This window comes from Colius striatus, chromosome 11 (genome assembly GCF_028858725.1).
Source record: "Colius striatus isolate bColStr4 chromosome 11, bColStr4.1.hap1, whole genome shotgun sequence".
In the NCBI taxonomy this organism is placed as follows: Eukaryota; Metazoa; Chordata; class Aves; order Coliiformes; family Coliidae; genus Colius; species Colius striatus.
The window spans coordinates 8736914-8742913 of NC_084769.1; the positions used below are offsets into that span (position 1 = coordinate 8736914).

At 42.9% G+C, this 6000-nt stretch overlaps 1 protein-coding gene across 3 annotated transcripts in view; it reads right to left on the bottom strand.

Moving 5' to 3' along the window:
- The window catches only part of SLC35F5 (solute carrier family 35 member F5), a 34830-nt gene extending 30287 nt beyond the window's left edge, over positions 1-4543 (bottom strand). For 2 of the 3 annotated variants that reach the window (XM_062004623.1, XM_062004621.1), the window contains exons 1-2: positions 4476-4543; positions 1690-1760 (exon numbers count right to left, since the gene is read on the bottom strand). The gene's annotated coding sequence lies outside the window, so the exon portion shown is untranslated. Of the gene's footprint in view, positions 1-1689; positions 1761-3915; positions 4455-4475 lie in introns of those variants that run through there. The other variant, XM_062004622.1, reaches the window with a different exon arrangement.
- Between the last annotated feature and the right edge of the window lie 1457 nt (positions 4544-6000).

Genomic DNA, 6000 nt, shown 5'->3' on the forward strand with positions numbered 1-6000 from the left:
TTAAGAATCGATCCATATCAAAAATGCTAGTGGGACAGCAGAGAATTACAAGAAAACAGGATCATTTAATCATTTTTGTTACTTCAAAGAACACGATCACTTCCTTATTAATTGAATATAACAAGTTCACATGAGAAAGGCTCTATTTCTTAAGTCTAGATTCCTAAGCAAAGAATTTAAACATTAGAATTAGGAAGGTAGAGCTCTTTGGCCTAAGAATAATTTAGAAAGATAAGACACCAGCACATTTTTTCTTGTGGAAGCTCAGTATGTTTCCTTAATTTGATTACAGTTACAATGCTATCTCAAAAAAAAAAACCCAAACCAAAACAATATCTTACATAAAAGTTTGTGGGTTGGTTTGGTTTTTTAAAAGATTTTATTTTAACCTCAGATTCTACAATCAATAAAATTCACTTAAAAATTGTTAAACAGAGAAAAAACATTATACTGGGGCAATCGAAGCTCATCTAATCCACAATTATTTGCAAATTCAGATGTTGGCAAGTATATGGCACTCTGAGAGAAGGCACAACAGAATTGGAACTGACAATCAAGAATCATAAAGCTTTAAGTTTTTTTGCCTGGAAGTGCCAGATTCCTTTTGTTTTCTGATTCATGTGAAAGCTCACTAAGCTCTGTTTTAGGGATATCCTGTATCAACTAGAGTCATACTCAATGAGTCCACAAATAGTGCACACAACAGGGACAGCAATAAGGACAAAAAGTAAATGCTACCCTAAATTTTGCCTTTCCTTGTCAAGCATGGCTGAAAGTTTAGAAACTTTTGCATGGGCGGCAAAAGTTAAACTGATGCTTTTCACCTATCGCAAATTAGATTCAGTAGACTATAAAGATAGAGCACACAAGCCTATGATTCAGCCTCCACTGAACTCATCAAGATTTACACACTGCTTAGCATTCCAGCAAGTTGAAGTGTTTTACCATACAGTTTACCAAATAACTGTAGCTGGTTAAAAACCTACTGAAGATATAGTTTTAGGACACAAGCATGTGGTTATCTATCTTCTATACCACAAAGCTTATGCTGACCCTGAACACCTATTTAGTTCAGTGCCCTGATATACAAACAGTAGCTGCTGGTCATGTTACTCTTACAGTACCAACCTAATTAGAGATTAAGATCACTATCTCAGATAACCAAGATCAAAGGACTTTTATCCATACAGACTCAACCAATTTGTGCATGCCTAATTTATGCACACAAAAGAACTGAATATAACGACAGCAATAAATAGCAAGAAAAAAAAAAAGATGCTTAAAAACTCTTCTGTCCATGCACACTAAATCAAGTATTACTAAGAGAAAGACACTAAAATGAGAACTGTACAAGACACTTCTCTCAAAAATCATGGCCTTATCCTTGGCAAAACACTGAATTCATCAAGTGCACAGAGTTATCATAAATTTAAGCCACCAGAAGACATACAGGATAAAACAGTAATGATTGTTTAAAAGTAAATAAACCATTCAAGTTATTAAGTTTCAGCATACGTTTGCCTTTTGTTTCAATTATGAGGAAATAAATATGCTTTCCACATGGCATAATTTCAAATACACCAGTTGAAATGTCATATTTGATGGAATATTCATTTAAAAGGCATTTCTTATTGTTGATATAATTTTTAGCAACTAGTATGGAGATCTTTAAAGTCTTTTTCTAATTACCATTTTAACAGTGTTAGAGTTAGTGCTGTCATCTTGTGGAACCATTTTTCAGCCAGTTACATGAAGTCCTTCTACAAAAGAAAAAACCGACACAAAAAAATACACTTAACTTTTTTTGTCATAACATTGTATTTTCTTTATAAAATGTTACAGTATCCTAGATCACTTAAGCTGAGTCATCACTTCGACTTATGACACACAAAAGATAAAAAATGGTCTCATTATGTAGCCTGTGACATGTGTTCCCATAGCTGATTACACTAAAGCAAAGAGCCTGTCCAACTCTACTGTTTTGATCATGCACTAAGTGACTTCAGGAAAGGACCTGTAACTCCACCATCCATGTTTAATGAACAATCTTATTTCTTCAGTGCTAAATGTTTCTTTATGTAGACTATCACTGCTTTCATATTTAAAATTCTACCCTAAAAAATAAAATCATATGAAGTTCACAAAATGAAAAGTACCTTCTACTGTACTATTAGACATCACTGTAAGTAAAGGAACTGCTATATCACTGCAAAACAGGAGTACTACTTCTAGCTGTTCTATGAAGAAACTCCCCCCACGAAAGTGCATTATAACAAGAAAGACCCAGAACAACAGCTCAGTTACAACACATGATGCAAGCAAGTCAACTTGAAATTCTTCCTTGTATTTACTCAAGATTATTTCACACACTATTTGAAAGACAACATACCAAGATAAGATTTGCATACAGTAGAAATGATTTTTGTTTTTCCAGTTATACCAGCTGCTCCAATAATACAAGTTCTGGGATACAACCCCCCACCTTTAACATGTACTAGTATCAGGTGAGTCTCATTTCATACCTGATTACTTTTGAGATAAGATAACCAGAGACACTGTTTTGATTCTAACCAGGAAAAAACTGAAAGCAAACTGATAGACATTTTAAATCCCTCCTTCTAAATCTGGAAATCTACATTGAAACTCCATTAATTTAACACAACTTAAAACCTCTGCTCAACTTTCAGGAGGTATTAATGGATAAGAACAAAAGCAAGGATCTTCAGAAGACATGGGAAGGCAAGTCCTACACAGTATGACTATTTACATTCACTGCAGACCTATAATCTTTACTCAAGGAAACTTTCCTGTAGAATCTGTAGAATACAGCGAAGTAACTAATCCCAAAAGAGAAACTGAACACGAGTTTCTCATGCCACTACCTAAATAAAAAGTTATACAAGACTGAAGTGTGCACAGAAGCCACATTCATTGTAGTACCAAAATAAGATAATTTAGCTAACACAAAGAGATGTTTTAGGAATCTTTCAGTGCACAACATAACAGTAATACTATCAAACTGTCAGGGCACAGTTGGATCTTGGTATCCAAGGAACAAATGGAATACTTTTTCAAGTGTTCCTTCTTCAGGAAAAATGCAGGAAAAGGGCAGAAAGAACACTTTCAAACAGATTTTCCTGTATAGATATAGTAATGCAGACTATTAATCTATTGCATACTTCGGAGTCTTTACCAGCTACCAGGGTATCTCATCACAGACTTCACAGATTCATTCATACAGCGACAGTATGACAACAACCCTGTTGGACACGAACGCCTATGGTTGCATGGAATCAGAAACATATTAGTTTCAAGACAGCAAAGTTGACAAGTGGAACTGATCTTGCCCTCCTTTTTACACTCTTCCAATACTATTAGAAGAAAAACATGATGTCAGGCTGCCAAGGCCTGGTTAAGTGTTCCCATGTACAAAGCAATCTCTTAGCCACCAGTAGCTATACATTTAATATTAGCTGAGAATTACAAGTGACATCTATTTCACATGCTTACTCATCTAATCCTGTCTAGTCCGAGATCTAAACATATCACGGTTTGTCACAGGACAAACAGTCATAGATCTGTGATAAGAACAAGCACAGCAGCCTTCAAAACTACACGTCACTCTTGCGTCTGAAAGCCGAGCCTTCCAGGCATGCTAGAAACCAGCATTCAGTCATGGGCTTTCAGAGTGAATGGGGTCTTCCTCCTTCCTGCCGACGGATATCTCGGGTGAAAAGTAGCAGGAACAAAGAATAGAAGGAAATGAGTAAATGTCCTTAAGACACTCAGGGAAGGGAAAAAAAAGTGGACGGCTGAGGAGAAAAAAAAATGGGGATATCTGTCCTGCACTCATACGTAAAATACTGGAGACCGCTGGGGGATGAGATGCAGCCCAAGCAGGGGGGAAGCACGAACCTTCTCGCACCCCAGGTGAGGCAACACACCCGCCAGCCCGCTCCAGAAAAGGCAGAATCCCTTCCACACACATCCCCTACGGCCCCAGGCACGGCGGGCACCGCGGCTGACCGAGGCAGGGAGAGAAAAACGCTTTTTCCAACACCTCTGACACAGCCGTACGTGGGATGGGGCCGGGGTCCGGCAAATAGAGGCGAAGGAAGGGGAGGGGGCGATCCACGCTGCCTCCGACCACCGGGTCACATGCCCGGGCGCTCCGCCGCGGCACTCCCCGGCCCAGCGCGGACAGGCGCGGCCCACCCGCCCACGCGCGACACGAGGGGACAAAGTTCCCCTCCCGGAGCGAGGCGGGGCCCGGCCTCGGCCCCGGCCCCTCAGCCCTGAGGGCCGGGGACTGGGCTGGCGAGGCCTCTGGCCCGCGAAACCCCCGGAGGTGGCTGACAGGCGGCGGCGAGGCGAGGCCGAGCGGACGGCAGCTGCCGCAGCTGCCGTCCCTGCCTGTCGCCACGCACGACCGCTCAGGGCTCGCCGTAGCCCCGTCCCCGCGCCGGCGGCGGTACCTGAGGCCGCGCAGGGGCCCGGAGCTCCGTCCGGCGGCGGCACCGCCCGCTTCCCTCTGCCCCGCCCACCCGCTAAGATGGTGGCGCGCCGTGAATCCATCCCCGAGGCCGCGAGCGAGCGCCAGCCCCGCCCCGCCCGCAGGCCGGCCCGATCGAGCCGCTCGGCCAGCCGCTCGCCATGCCTGCCGGCCGCCCCCCAGCCCTCAGCGTGAGGGCGGGGCCGTGGCGGGTGTCGGCGCCCGCCTCCGAGGCGCTGAGGCGAAAGGTGTCGGCATATAAAGGGGTGAGGTGCCGCTGCTCGGCCTGTGCTTTCGCCGGACACAGCCATCGCTCCCTCGGGCTGCCGAGCCGAAGGCCCCGCCCGGCGGACGTGGGGTCTTCCCCGGAGCCGGGAGTGCCTTTCCTAGCACCAGGAACAAGGAACGCGGGGTCGCTGCTCCTCACGACGGCAAAAAGCCGCAAGTGAGCTGAGTAAAAGTAAGCAAGTAGCAAAGCTGGGCTTTGGCTAGTTTCGTTAGAAGCATGGGTCACCCCCTGGGGCTGGGTAGGTCTTGCCTTGGCTCTGGGCAGGCTGTTCCATCTAGATTCACCATCTTTAACGGGAGAATGGGTAGAAGACCTCTGATGGAGAATTTCCTTCGCACTGACGTGCCGTCTCGCCTTTATGCAGTAAAGCAGCGAGATAGGCAGGTCAGAAAAAAAAACCCAAAAGGTGGAGAAACAAAGAAGGCAGAGGAAGAGAGCACGAACTGAAGAACTAGAGATGGAGAAGTGGGATGCAGCTTGAAACTAGTCTGTCAAAAAGAGGGAAGAAAGAAAAAGCCAAATGAGCAAAACCCTTGAGAAACGTCCCAAAATGCAGTGAAATGGTGGAATCTTTGTTTCATACTTAACCGTAATCTTTACACTGTGACAGGAAAATCTCACAGGACCAGGAATTAGTGGAAACTAATTACAGTCTCCAACACCTGCTTTGCTATCAACACACTTTTAATATTAATTTTAAAAGTGAGATGTTATAGATGCAGCTAGACTAGAGCACAATTACTTTAAATTTAATTCTGAGGTGCATAAGGTATTGACTAACCAAGCTGTCAAAGGATATATTAGGCAAACTTTAAAACTACCAAAGTATAGTGATTAAACCAGCAGAGGCTAAGATGAAATTAAAAAATCAGGTTCTGGTCTTGTTTTGTGTTGTCTTTGAGGTCTACATTACCTCCTTGTAGCCTGTTGATTAACAATTAAGCTCATAATACCAACCTAAAGATCACCAGTGGTATATGTAATATATTGCAGATTATTCAGTATTCATCTGCTAACATTAATACATCTTGCAAAATCCCACTCTTTGATATTTTGGGATTTTTAGAGTAAATACTGATAGGAAATAATGGTAAGCAATGTATACAGAGGAGTGGAAAAATAACTTATATTTAATTGTAATGAAATTGTAATTGTCCTCACTGTCTTCTGCCTTGAAGCCAGAACTGCCAAAAATGTGCAATATGGTGCTTTTATATAA